This window comes from Pongo pygmaeus, chromosome 3 (genome assembly GCF_028885625.2).
Source record: "Pongo pygmaeus isolate AG05252 chromosome 3, NHGRI_mPonPyg2-v2.0_pri, whole genome shotgun sequence".
Classification (NCBI taxonomy): Eukaryota; Metazoa; Chordata; class Mammalia; order Primates; family Hominidae; genus Pongo; species Pongo pygmaeus.
This window is the reverse complement of record NC_072376.2, coordinates 19,375,886-19,389,933: the sequence shown is the minus strand read 5'-3', so window position 1 is coordinate 19,389,933 and position 14,048 is coordinate 19,375,886. Positions and strand designations below refer to the sequence as shown.

Genomic DNA, 14,048 nt, shown 5'->3' with positions numbered 1-14,048 from the left:
TAGTCTATCCATTCTCCTCTTCAGCACATACGCAGGAACACCTGATACACACAGGACTCACTGATGCACACACATGCACACACACACACAGAGGTGCGCAGGAGCTCTGGGATGTTTCTACCCTAAGATCATTCAGCCCCTTCCTCAGGCATCTCAAAATGAGATCAAAACGAAGCTGTAAATTATTTTTGGAAACCACCATGGCACTGGGCTTAGAGATTAAATCAAAGTTTTCTATAATTGTTTTGATCACATATTACTGCATCAGCAAAACTTTTTTGAACATACGCCTTCACCATTTATAAATTACTTCTATTTATATAGATTAGTATTATTGTACCAATATACGATACAATTTTTAAAATAGAGATATTTCAAAGTTGAGAGGAAATGCGACTAGAACTTAAATAGAAAATTCTTAACATTTTTCTTCCTACATTTAGGACCATGCAATTACACATAGCATTGCTATAAAAAAAAAAAAAAATAGGAGGTTTCTTAGGGGCAGACATACCATAATGGTCAGAGTGCATGCTGGATTTCAGGCCCCATTCTCCTCCTCCTCAGCCAAACACTCGTATGTAGTGTGCAATCTGCACTCCAGTGATAAGATCACTAAAAAGTGGATTAACTTGGACAATCCTTGAAGAATGTGCATACCACACTGAACGCACTGAATGACATTACAACTATTTACTGAATGCTTTTCCAGGAACGATTTAGATATCTGAGGAATATCACACAAGTGCAAGACATGCATTTATTAATTCATTCATTTGGAAAGGTATCTCTGGTGTCTAATATGCCAGGCATTGCGCTGGGCAATGGGCAAACATATCGAACTAAATTCAGTCTCTAATTTTAAGCTCAGTGGAGAGCCAGGTGAAAAAAAAATAGTTGGGTGCTGACCACATTAACAGGATGCTGGGCCACCCCTGGATTGGGAGGGACACCCAATCCAGCTTGACTGAGTAAAGGCCGGTGAAGATAAATTTTAAGCTTAGCCCTAAAAGAAGGAAACGGGCATAATAATTTAAGCTAGGGACACAGAAGCTGTCTCTGCAGACTTTATGATTTTCTGATATATAGGTTATTATGAAAAATGATACGGAAAAAAATAAGATATTAATACAAATGCTAACCTTTCTTCTGCAAATCATGAGTGTAACCAGAAAAAAAAATGAAAATAGGCTGACAAAACAGTATTTTTTGGCATTTATTCAACACATATTTACCAAGCAACCACCATATGCCAGACATTGGCAAAACAATGATGAGTGAAAACCTATCCGTTTTCAAGCTCTAGTGAAGAAAGAGTATTCGTAAGTAATCACACAAATACACACATACAGTCGTCCCTTGGTATCCATGGGACACTGGTTCCAGGACCTCGTGCTCTAGGCTACAGGGATTCCAAACTCTCAGAATGCCAAAGTCCCTTACATGGCCTAGTATTTGAATAGAACCTAACACATCCTCTCATAGACTTTAAATCATCTCTAAACTACTTATAGTAACTAATGTAATGTAAATGCTATGCAAATTGTTATTATATTGTATAGTTTTTTGTTTGTATTTTTTAATGGTTATTTTTCATTTCTTTTTCATTTTTTCAAATATTTTTGATCTGCTGTTGGTTGAATCCACAGATGGAGAACCCACAGACATGAAAGGCTGACTGTATTAAAAAACAGTTGAGGAAAGTATCCTGATGCTGTGGGGATGTATAAAGGGAACGTGGTTTAACCTGGGGGATTAGGTAAGGGTTCCCAGAAAAGTGATGTTCAAGCTGGAATATGAAGGATCTAAACAGAATAAAGCAGGGATATGGGAGAATGGCCAGGTGTAGGGAGGCAAATGGGAGATGAGCAGGTAGAGCAAGCAGTTCCACAGGCTAAAGAATCTGCATGTGCAAAGACCCTGTGGAGGTGCAGAGGGAGGCATATCGTAGGAACTGCATATGCCTGTGCAGCTGGAGCACAGAGAGAGACAGGAGAGTGAAGAAAGCAAGATGAAGCTGTAGAGAGGCAGGGTATACAGGCCTCAGAGGCCCACTACGAATGAGGATTTATAACTTAACTAGAATGTCACAAACTGGGAAAGCCCTCTAACCTCTGTAGGTCACAAAGGGCTCCTCCCTCCTCCCCTCTCTCCCTTTCTTCAGAAAACACTGATCGAGCATCTACCAGTCCACCTTGTGCAATATACTATTTTGAATACTAAGGATACAACAGCAAACAAAACAAAGTCTCTGTCCTCATGAAGCTCATAGTTTAAAGGAGGAAGATAAAGAGATCTCTAAAATTGCACGATAGTATCTACACCACAGGGTTTCTGTGAGAACTCTATGAGATTGTATGAGCAAATAATTTATAAAATGTTAAAAAAAAAACACACCTTCATGGGCTTTTTTCTTGGATGAGGTGATAAGGCACCTATGTGGATTCATAATGTAAAAATATGGGAAGAGAAAACTGGAGTCTAGACGAGACAAAATAAAATTAAGACATCCTGACCAAGAAAATAACAATGGCAACAACAATAGTAACTACTCAAAAAGCAAGCTGGGCTTGCTGGCACTGGGTCATACACAGATTTTTTTTTAATAGTCATCTCAAAACTGGAAATGTGGGTTTTATTATCCCTCTATGAGGAAATGAGTCACAAAGAAACCAAATTGCAAGAGGTTCCATTTTATTCACAAAAATTAAAAATGCTGTAACAGAAAACTGATCCAAATTCCTGTGGCAAAAATCAGATGAAACATTAAAATTTAAGTTCTTAATTGGAGAGTATGGACATTGTTGGTTACTTCCCCACATCCATCAGCACCCCCTGCCCCACCTTTCTCTGTCCTATTAGAGTCCTGACCTGATTCACTTACACAACCATGCAAAAGTCTAGAGACGTATCTCAACTAGTTTAAATCAATCAACGCACGCCCTTTCTTTGGCAACTTCACCTAAGTTGGTTCAATTCAATTGAAAAAAGAGACTTGAAGTCCACCCTGAGGGGCGATATCTCCTATGCTCTCTTTAGCCCTCCCTTCTTCCCCTCTCTGTCTCACTGACTATGAACCAGGAAGCACAAGGCACACTGATGGCTGTTTTGACACCAGGAGCAAAGCCTTTGGACACTGACAGTGAGGCTGGAGAAATGAAGAGGGAGAAAGTAACTAAGAGCCATGGCTTGACCTACCTCTGAACTTCTTGTTTTTGTAAAGTGATGAATTCCCTTATTATTGAAGCCAGATTTGGACAGGTGTCATTTATTTGCAGGTAATCCATTAACCATAGCCATTTATTTTGTATACTTCAATGTTTTATGTCTTATTGTTAAATTAAAGGGAATACCTTAAAAGTGAAGGGCTTTATCCATAGGCATCCCCAATAAGCTGATTTACTAGAAAAATTATCCTGGGTATAGATCATCACCCACCATTTCAGAAATTAAAGGGAAATTTCCTCATTGTCATGCACATGTGCAGAGCACATGCACTCAGTAATGTGCCAGTGTTTCTAATAAAAAACATCATAGCGAATATTTATTGAGAATTTACTAAGTGTAAGCACTTCACTGACCTCACAGACTCATTCAATCTTCACAACAAGCCAATGAGGTAAGGAGCGTCCATCCACAGGTGAGGAACCGAGGCCTACACACCACACTGCTGAAGCCAAGATCGGAATCCCACCCTGTTTGCCCACAAAAACTTGGCTCTGTACCACAGCATGCTGACTCACATGCCATTTTTTTAAATTCCCAGATAAATTACAATAATATGTTTCCATAATAAACGTGATGGCATACAATAACAGCCATGATTGTTTACCTGGAAATTCTATCGACTTACCAATTTACACACATAAACACACTCTTATTTCCAACTATATGGGCTGTTTAAAAATCAGATACCATGTTACTGAAATTTTGTTTCATTTCAAAAGCAAGTTTTCTGTTTCAATAGAAGAAATTTGACTTGGAGGAAAAGAATGAAAAGTCTTTATAAAACTTAAATATCAATACATAGTTTTTTTTAAAGAAAATTGTTTTTAAGAGAAGATCTTATTGAATTTATTTAGCAAGTATTTATCCAGCTCTATGTGCTTATTAGCCCTATATTACGTGCTGTGGGAAGCATAAAGATGAAAAATACTTAGAATTTGCCACCAGTAGCTTGAATTCTAGAAGGAGAGAGATAGGGATATACTCACTATACGATCATTGTTACATAAAACTATGGAGACAATGGAGAGATGCTTCTAGGCACAACTGAAGAGCGAATAGGCTCAGATCACACCCTCCAAACAAGCCTCACAGGAGAAAAACACATTTGAGTTTATCAGGTACAGTTTTTCCATCAACAAAAAAGTTCCAACTAAGGACCAAGACCTAAGGTGATAATGAGATAAATAAATATGAACCCTGTTAGAACATTCCTTTGAGATGTATAAGACAGCCCATTAACAAAAAAGGGGATGGGAGGTGTTGTCAGGCAGTGAAGGAGCAGGAAGAAACACTCCAGGGAAGAGGGATATTCTCTGCTAGACTCTCCGCTGTGAGAGGCTTCCTAATGGGGAGCATTGCTTGCCTGTGGCATTGATTTCATAAATGGGGTCACAGTTTCTTGGGTTCATCAGGTAGGTCAGTAGAGCAGAGAAGGCGGGATCTAGTTCTTGGGCAGTGAATACACGTTTACTGGTGAAGAAGGCAGAAGAAATATCAGAGGCATGCCCATAGGCTCAAGAGTAGCTAGCTTCCTTGAGTCACTCCTCGAGTCCATGTACAGTGAGAAAACACCAGGAAATAAGAACAATAGCTTGAGACCACTTAGAGAACCTGAAGGCCAGCGTAGGAGTTTAGATAACAGCAGCTGGGTAAGTTTACAGGAAAATAATGGTTCTATTATTTACTAGGCCTAGAAAGGTGGGCTAGTAAGTGGGTTACCCACTTTAGGCTTCAGTTATTTCATCTATAAAACTGAGATGGTGATACATATTTATCAGAGTACCTTTGAGTGTAATACATGGAAAAATGTTTTATTAAATCTAAACTGCTGTGCCTGTATACAAAATGATCTTTGGGCAAGGGACGTGATCTTAGCTATATTTATTTACTTAGAGATGAAGTCTCGCTCTGCTGCCCATGCTGGAGTGCAATGGCACGATCTCAGCTCACTGCAACCTTCGCCTCCCAGGTTCAAGCGATTCTCTCACCTCAGTCCTGAGCAGCTGGGACTGTAGGCACACGCCACTACGCCTGGCTAATTTTTTGTATTTTTAGTAGAGACAGAGTTTCACCATGTTGGTCAGGCTGGTCTCGAACTCCTGACTTCAGGTGATTCGCCCACCTCGGCCTCACAAAGTGCTGGGATTACAGGCATGAGCCACCGCGCCTGGCCTCCTAGCTGTACTTTAGGAGGATATTTCTGGCCATTAGGCAGAGGACTGTATAGATTAAGAAATACAGGAGCAGGAAGTACAGTTAGGAAGCAAATTACTGAGAGGGAAAGGAGAAGACGGATGAACCAACTGTGGAGGTAGAACTGACAGAAGTTGAAAGTGGAGCTAAGGAAGGGAAAAGGAGCCAAGGGTGACATTAAACTTCAAGTTTGGAAAATGATGGAATGAGGGCGGAGGAGAGAGGAGATAACAAGCTCCCTGTAAGCACCTATGCACAATTAACAATACATAAAGTGAGGTGAGGACTTAAAAGAGATTACCATGAGGATTATACATTGTATAGTGTTTTTATTTAATTAAAAGACCCTCTTATCCCCAGAACAGTTAATATACATGGTAAAGAACACTGCACTGTATTCAAATGCCAGCCTGCCACGTGGGCATTACATCATCTCTTTGGGTGTCAGTTTTCTCGTCTGTAATTTAGTTCTCCTTCAAATTATTGAAAAACGAATGAAGCACTATTAATAGAAATAAGGCACTTGGAAGAGCCTCTGGATCATGTTCTCATTTTATGAGAGCTACACAACTGACTCCATCCTCACTATCGCCACTTCCTCCAGTCAGAAAATAGTTCTCTTTGTAGAATGAAGACTGTATTAGGAGTAACGCAGGTTGGCCATGGTGGCTCATGCTTGTAATCCCAGCACTTTGGGAGGCTGAAGCAGGTAGACTGCTTGAGCCCAGGAGTTTGAGACCTGCCTGGGCAACATGGTGAAACACCATCTTTACAAGAAATACAAAAATCAGCTGGGTGTGGTGATGTGTGCCTGCAGTTCCAATTACTTGGGAGGTTTAGGCGGGAGGATCACTTGAGTCAGGAGGCAGAGGTTGCAGTGAGCTGACATCACACCACTGCACTCCCTGGATAACAGAGCAAGACACTGTCTCAGAAAAAATAAAAATAAAAGAGTAAAGTGCAAAAGTTTCTACGTATTTGCTCTACAGCCTGCCTGCTGCAATACATATGAAGTATCAGTGTCAGTGTGCTTATCTCAGTTTTCTGATAAAGGAGGTGTTCTGATTTGGGGCAAGAAAAATAACAATGAGATCACCTGCGTAGTCTTTACAAGCTACAGGTAAATCAAGATCATAGGCAGAGCACACTTCCTGGATGCAAGCTTTGGTCTTTCCACTAAATGGCCTATCAGGTCAGGCTCAGCAAAGGGTTGTTAATCTTTGTTGCAGATGATGAACTCACCACCTTCCAATGTCATAGGCCTCATCATTGTCTCACTCCCATGATCTTGCCCTCTTATGATATAGTTCTGTATTTCCCAGCTGAGCTGTCATGATTCACAGAGGAGTGAATGGCTGGAGTTGCTAAGATAAGATAATGGCCTTTTATGTGCAGACACTGAATTCTTCTCCACCCCTTGTACAGGGAAGACAATTTAAGTGGAAAGGAATAAATTGCTGGATGTAATACAGTGACCAAACACAAAAGCCTAATAAAAATGTCAGAAGTACATGCCCTAGAATGGCAAAGAACTGTGGAGGCACACTAAATGATGTAAGCTATCCCTTAGCAACCTATGTAAAGACACAAAATGATGAGACTAAACCATCTGCCTCATTTGTTTCCTACTACATTAACAATTTCAACTTTGTAGTAATATTGTTTTATTTGCAAATTCAGCAAAACAAAATCTCTCACACACATAAATGGGTAAAAATATTGGAAGAGAACTGACAAATAATATAAAAGGTGTTGTAGGACAGCCCTTTCTTCAGGATTCTGTAAACAGAATTAATATATTACAGTGAAGAAATTGGTACAAAAAGTCCCCTATGCATAAGTGCTTAGATATATTGACTGAACAAGTGCACTTGGCTATTCTTTTTAAACTTAAACACTATCAAGAAAGAACATATGCAAAGATATTAAAAAGATAATGCTTCAAATGCTGTCTTTCGCTTATTTACCATGAAGGATGATTCCGTGGTTCCTTTGTTCTCCCTACCCTTTTCCTTCAACCTACGAATATTTGAGCACCCAGTGCATGTGAATACTGCCCTGTGGTGAAGGGAGTGGCATATGTATGTCCAAACCCTCACAGAATGTATAACCTATGGAAGGGATTTGGTTAGTAAGCTAATAATGACAATTATTAGCTAATAATTTGGTTAGTAAGCTAATCAAGACAATATAAGAATTAGCAGTTTCTATAATATGCTAGAGTTTCTATAATATGCTAAAGCAGCACATTTTTAAGTCCCTAGGCTAGAGGTTTGTGGATTCACTATGCTAAAAAGTAAGTGAAAACATCTGCATATGGGAAGGCGTCCATCATTTGGTACTGCACAGCAACACAAGGAAAGGGGCCCCACTCTCCAGGCAGGGTGGTGGCACTCTCTGAATGGCGGCAAGTTGCCCACCTAGTAAACACTGGAGCTAGGATTCCAATTCTGGCAGGTTGTTGCAAGGCCCTCATTCACTCACTTAACCTGTATTTCTTGTACATCTACTGTTACTGTCTACGTTCACAATGCTTCCACATTAATTGGAAGTGACAGACAACATAAGCAAAATACACACTATGATATATACATGGTATGGAAACCAAAGAAGAAGAATAGATCAGGGAAGGGGAATGGGAGGGTTTGGGTATTCTGCTTCTTTAAGAAGAGGGAGCCGAAACTAATTAAAAATAGATCTTTAGGCACAGTAAAAGCTGAAGATTAAATATGTGTACAAATATTGGGTATAATTTGAAGTAAATTATTTATAGTTTATTTAATATCAAGCTTTGAAATAGTTTTGATTGAGTCATACTCTAATTTTATGATTCTGTTTTCTTTTGTATCTTTTCTCTCAATATTAACGATAAATAAAAATTGGTGGCCCCAAAGCAGCTTACTGGGGGGAACTAAGAGATGAGATGGTAATTTTCAGTAATGACTAATATTAAGTGTCCTGGTGAGAAGCATCATTCAAGTGTATTTTTAAAAGTTGCCTTTGGAGATTTATAATCATTTCTTCCATTTGTTTTTATTCCTGTGTCTAAACCTTCATATCTAAGTTATTTTGTCTTCTAATACTGGAAAGATTGGTCTTGGCAAAAATACTGAACAAATTAGTTTTGCAATGATTTCAAAGTCCACCAATCATCTCCGAATTGTACATAAAAGCTTTTGGCTCCAACACCCTCTCTATAGAGTGAGAAAGACTCCCGCAAGTTCACACCAGCTTAGATGATGCACACCTCATTGTGTTGCTAAAGAATGCTGTGCACAGCAGGTGTTCCACAAAGGACTTCTGGTGCTTCAGTTGGCTGAGGCAGGGAAGAGAGAGAGAGTTAAGCTATAAAATGTTAAAGTCCTTAAAATAGTAGTTGAATGGCTTTGTGTGTGTGTGTGTGTGTGTGTGTGCGTGCGCGCATGCACACAGGCAACACACACATATAAACAAATACCTAAAGCAAATAGTGGTGCTAAGTTAATGAAATTGTTAGAAAATATGCTAAGTTCTTCTATTTTTCAAGGCTACAACAGAATGCCAAGTTCACCTTCAAAGATGGATTGAAAAGAATAGATTTATAAGCCAATGCACTATTAAAAGTCTTACACGTGACAACGTTGCCACAAAAATATATATATATATATATATATGTCAACCCCATATGTCCTAAATGGTCTTTAATAAAATCTCAATCAGAAGTAATAAAAAGAAACTATTCTTTGGAAAAGCTAAAGACTGGTTTTGCTCTCTGGATTAACAAGAATAAATAGGAATAGTTAAGAAAGAAGAGAGGCTTCTATAGTTAAATAACTTTGAAAAACAAATTTTAAAAGGATAAACAGATTTATTTATTGTAGTATGCCTTTAAGATTAACACACAAGTGTACACTGTAGCCACCACAGGTGATATGACTTTCATTATTTCCCAACACATTTGACCACAGAACACGTTTCTCTTGAACCACTGGAGTGCACACTGTAGGTATCACTTCTTTGAAATATAATATAAAATTAGTATAGTAATAAATAAAAGGTATTACATATTCTTGAGAATTGAAGATAAGAACTATACTTTTAAAAACCTAAAACTGAATCATATTATTTAAAAAAACAACCCAAGTGAGTATCTGGTAATAGATATCACACTGATGATTGGGGGTATAATAGTTATTTGGAAATAACAAAACTTTTTATCAAAACATGTTTACCCACACTTGAATAGTGTTCTTCAACCCAGGTGGCTTAATTTAGAAAATAGAGAAATATCTGGACTCTAATGTTGTTGTTTTAAACCACTTTTCTCTTTTTAAATTAGAGACCACTTTTCTCTTTTTAAATTAGAGTATGGCTTCTAAATGGGAAAGGATTAAAGAATAACATTTGTCCATCTGAATAAAATTCAATTATATTTATAGTTCATTATTACCCCTCTGTCACATTTACTTGAAGTTCTTCATCTGATTTTGGTGAAGTTTCCCATTTTACGGCAACAGAAAGGTTCTGATGAATCAGAAAAGAACAAAATATAATGTTGGTAACAACAGTAATTCCTGCATGTCATGCTTCCCTGGGAGATGACAAGAACTAAGGAAAAATTCTTTTCCAACCTCGTTAGATGAAAACTCTTGCTCTGAAATATGATGATGGATATACCTTGTGATTTTTTAACATAATTATTGTAGCTACAAGCGTTATTCTCATTCACACAACTTTGCTTTTTCAAACACATTATTTGCTGCAGTAATTTCCCACATCAACTAAATTCCAAGGAATGGTGTGGTGGGAGGGGAGAGGAGAAAGGGTATTTCCTTTTATCAAATGTAACTATGTTGCTTTCTCATTCCCTCACGTTCCTGTGTAATAAAAGAAAAATCCAGGGTGGTCACTTGGAGTACCTGATTAACAACTTTCCTTGAAACTATTCATTAGGTGTGGAATTCATTCCCCTTCAAGAGAGGGAAAGAAAACCCACACCAACTCAGAGGGAAGCTCTCCTCTTAGAAACAGACTCCAGATTCCTTTGCCTTCAGGGTATTCAGGTTCCACACATTCTGTTCTCCTCAAAAGGTCAGGAAAATTAATTGTCCAGGGTGCACAATGCATTTCCTAGGGAGAATTACAGAAAATGATGGTCCCTGCTTCAAACCTATTACAAAAAATATTATAACACAAATATGAACATATAAACCTTTATTAACCAAATCCATTATATTATCTTGATTTGCCCTGTTTAATTTTTAACTTATTTCTTCATGCCACCACTAGCGATGTTTGAGAGACAGGTGATTATTAAAACTACCTCAGTTGTACACCACTTACCTCATATTGAGAGATTATCAAGTATCAAGATCACCACTTAATAAGGCATAAGCATCAAATCTCCTTTAATCATTTTTTTAACCGACTGGGTGCAGTGGCACACGCCTGTAATCCCAGCACTTTGGGAGGCCGAGGCGGGTGGATCACCTGAGGTCAGGAGTTCGAGGCCAGCCTGACCAACATGGAGAAACCCCGTCTCTACTAAAAACACAAAAATTAGTCAGGCATCGTGGCACATGCCTGTAATCCCAGCTACTCAGGAGGTTTAGGCGGGAGAATCACTTGAACCTGGGAGGCGGAGGTTGCAGTGAGCCAAGATCACGCCATTGCACTCCAGCCTGGGCAACAAGAGGGAAACTCCGTCTCAAAAAAAAAAAAAAAACATTTTTTTTAATATAAGCCTTCAAACAATTCACATTTAATAGCAAAGCCATTCAAAATGTAAGCTAATAGTAGAGAGAATAATCTCAAATCACTTATCCACAACCTAATTATCTAATTCCTGGTTTACTACCATGAACAATTCCACTACCGTAATTATTCCAGGGCCTGTGTAGAGTTCCCTGTAAATTTTTGAAAAACAGAGAGAACACATCTTAGATGTATTTTGATCTCCTTCCTTTCCCTCAATTATCTTCACACATTCCCTAGAGGCTTAGAGGCCTTCTGCTAAATTCTGGTAATATGATGGTGAACACATTAGGCAAGGTCCCTCTCTTATCTGACTTACTACATACTTATATATAAACAAAGAAACTGATCCTCAAAAAAAAAGCCAGTATCTTTGCTCAGCATCTGCAGCTAGTGATCAGCAGAGCTAGGAATGTAACAAGTAAAACCTTTTGTTTTGTTTTTTTTTCTTTTTTTTTTTTTTGAGACAGAGTCTCACTCTGTCGCCCAGGTGGAGTGCAGTGGTGCAGTCTCGGCTCACTGCAACCTCCACCTCCCGGGTTCACGCCATTCTCCTGCCTCAGCCTCCCGAGTAGCTGGGACTATAGGCACCCACCACCACGCCCAGCTAATTTTTTGTATTTTTAGTAGAGATGGGGTTTCACTGTGTTAGCCAGGATGGTCTCAATCTCCTGACCTCATGGCCGCCTCGGCCTCCCAAAGTGCTGGGATTACAGGCGTGAGCCACCTTGCCCGGCTGTAAAAGCCTTTTGACTTCTGATTCAGTGCTTTTTTCACACCTCAACATATATCATCCCAAGTTCAATCTATTGGTAGTGTCTTTCTCAGGCTTAATTTCCAACTATTCCATCAAAAAGATATTTATTAGCCAACCTGTACTAGGCTAGATGCTACATATGAAACAAAGACAAATATAAGACAGGAATCTCGGCAAAGTTAACACACAGGTTACGATTAAAGAATTATATGTGACAACCCATTATATGGGACAGGAAACAGTGATACAGTTTTAATGATAAAAGGAAGCAAAAAAAGTAAGTACATGCCACTTATTATATGCCAAGTACCAAAGTAAGCTCAGTTCATTTAGGAAATAATTTACTCCACACAACACTTCCATAAGAAACATACTCCTAGTATCCTCATTTTACACAAGGAAAAACTGAGGCACTTGGCAGGTAATTGAGTGATATTCCCAAGATGACACATTCAGTGATTCAAACCCAGGCGGTCTGAATCAATCGTCTGTACCACATTATACTGTACCATAGAATCAATAGTCTGTACCATATTATAATGAATGATCATGTGGAGGTAACTAAAACCATTGAGAAAGCTTTAGTAGAGGAGCTGAGGCCTATATGAGGAGGAAGGAGGAAAGAAAGAAGTCCAGAAATAATGCTGGGAATTTCCAGGCAGCCACAGGAAAATCTGCTTGCTTGAGATGCCGTAGATCTGCTGTGATAGCATGATAACGTTGAAGAGGTAATGCAGAACTACATTAGGGTGGGTCATCAAAGCCAAGTGAAAGAGTGTGATATGAATGGGAGGTTAATTTTAACTAATCACTGCCAAGTACAATACAGAGTATTTCTAGATATTTTATTTCCCAACCTCAATACATGAAATGACTTAGAGTAAGTGTCAAATATATTTGTTAGCACAGATTGTATTTAGAAGTTATTCCTATTTTTTTAAGAGGCAAGCCTGGAGAGTTTATCTAAAATAAATACTGAAATATTTTTTAGTTTCTGAGCAGAGATTTCCAAAAAGGAATGTATGAAATTTTAACACTGACTTTCTTCGTATAAAAGCACAGCATTGACTTCCTTAATATAAAAGAAACACATTTATCTACGTTAAATGGAATTTCCTATAATTTCCCTAAATACTTATTCTTCCTCTGTACATTTCTTAAGCACTCAGTATGCCCACCTCTCGCTTCCCCCTCCACATGCCCTCCCCCCACCGCCCCCCACCACTGGCATCACCCGATTGGCTTGGAATATCAGTTGGTATGATAAACTATACCATTTAGAATACCCTGGCTATCCATTATATTAAATAACCAGGTTTTGTTACTCCTCTCTTTCTCTTGTCTTTCACTCTTTTATACTTCTGGACAATGTTTTGTGTTTGTTTTTGTTTGTTTGTTTTGTCTTGCAACTAACTCAACCAGAAGGTTGGTCCTTAGGTAAAGAAGATAAAATGTTTAAAGCAATATTCCTATTTCTGGGTTTTTGTGACAAGAGGCTGGGTAGAAAAGTCTCTTTTGGAAGAAAAAGATCAAAGTGTGTTAAAAAAAATGAGGAAAGTTTGCAGAAAGGTTGAAACTTGATAGAAGTAAGTAGAGCATATAACATCATACAAAGTGCCTACATAATGCTCAGTACTGTTTTGTAAGTGAGGGTATAATCCTTAGTTAAAAGCAGGGCTTTTTATTGAGAGATTTTAACAACATTCCATTTTCCATGCACTTCTTTATCATGAATAAGACAGAGAGTGGGTTTTATCCTGAGGCATTTGAATTTAAACAACAACAACAAAAAACCAGATAAGCATTTCTGTTTCAGTGTGAATATAAACAGTGTATTTAGAAAAAGACTACATCATAATGACATGTTCATTTCTGGAAAAATTAAGAAAGATTTTACTTTAACAGCATGTAAACCGGTAAATTTTTTTAAGTTTCATATATTTGAACATAAAGCTTCATATTCAGATAAAATGAGAATAAAAAAGATGTAAACTTTAAAGATAGTTTTAGAAAGGTATCCTTAAAGTGTTACTAACTATGCAGCTACTCTTGACAGTACACATTACATCTTCCAAATGTTATCACTCTGCCTCAAGACCATTCCTTTTTGGTTAACTGTCTCATAAAAGAGCAAGAG

General features: G+C 38.2%; 1 protein-coding gene across 2 annotated transcripts in view; it reads right to left on the bottom strand.

Annotated features, from left to right (window-relative positions):
• SLIT2 (slit guidance ligand 2) overlaps nucleotides 1–14,048 on the bottom strand; it is a 368,435-nt gene that overhangs the window by 329,000 nt on the left and 25,387 nt on the right. The gene's annotated exons all lie outside the window — the stretch shown is intronic.